We start from the raw sequence: 456 nt of genomic DNA on the forward strand, positions 1-456 counted from the left end.
TTGATTAGTATTAGAGTTAGCTCAAGTTCGGAGCAGTCACATGTACCCGCCAGTAGGGCTGGATGACTAAAAGGTAAGTAAGTGTGTGTGCATGTGTGTGCATGTATATGCACACATGTGCGAGCAGCAGGGCGGGGGGGGGCAGAGGGCTCTGGGTCAGCAGTGAAGGGCTCCTGCAGTGCTGTGGGGTACGGTTCTGCAGGTTGGGAGTGAGGGGCACCAGCAGTGCTGTGGGGGGCAGGGCTGCAGATCAGGAGTGAGGGCACTGAGGGGGCAGGTGGTTTTGTGGGTTGGGACTGAGGTGCACCAGCAGGGCTGAGGGGGGCAGGGGCTTAGGAGTGAGGGGCAGAAGCAGGGCACAGACATATCACTGTCCCACCCCCCACAATCATATACCTGTCAATCATATACCCCTTCTTCCCTCCCCCCCACCCCAACCAAGTGCCAACCTTCCAG

General features: G+C 58.3%; 1 protein-coding gene across 1 annotated transcript in view; it reads left to right on the top strand.

The window, feature by feature from the left end:
* Positions 1-456, top strand: part of GALNTL6 (polypeptide N-acetylgalactosaminyltransferase-like 6) — a 1,239,844-nt gene that overhangs the window by 1,004,196 nt on the left and 235,192 nt on the right. The gene's annotated exons all lie outside the window — the stretch shown is intronic.

This window comes from Gavialis gangeticus, unplaced genomic scaffold, assembly GCF_001723915.1.
Source record: "Gavialis gangeticus isolate Ggan-Ray unplaced genomic scaffold, GavGan_comp1, whole genome shotgun sequence".
In the NCBI taxonomy this organism is placed as follows: Eukaryota; Metazoa; Chordata; order Crocodylia; family Gavialidae; genus Gavialis; species Gavialis gangeticus.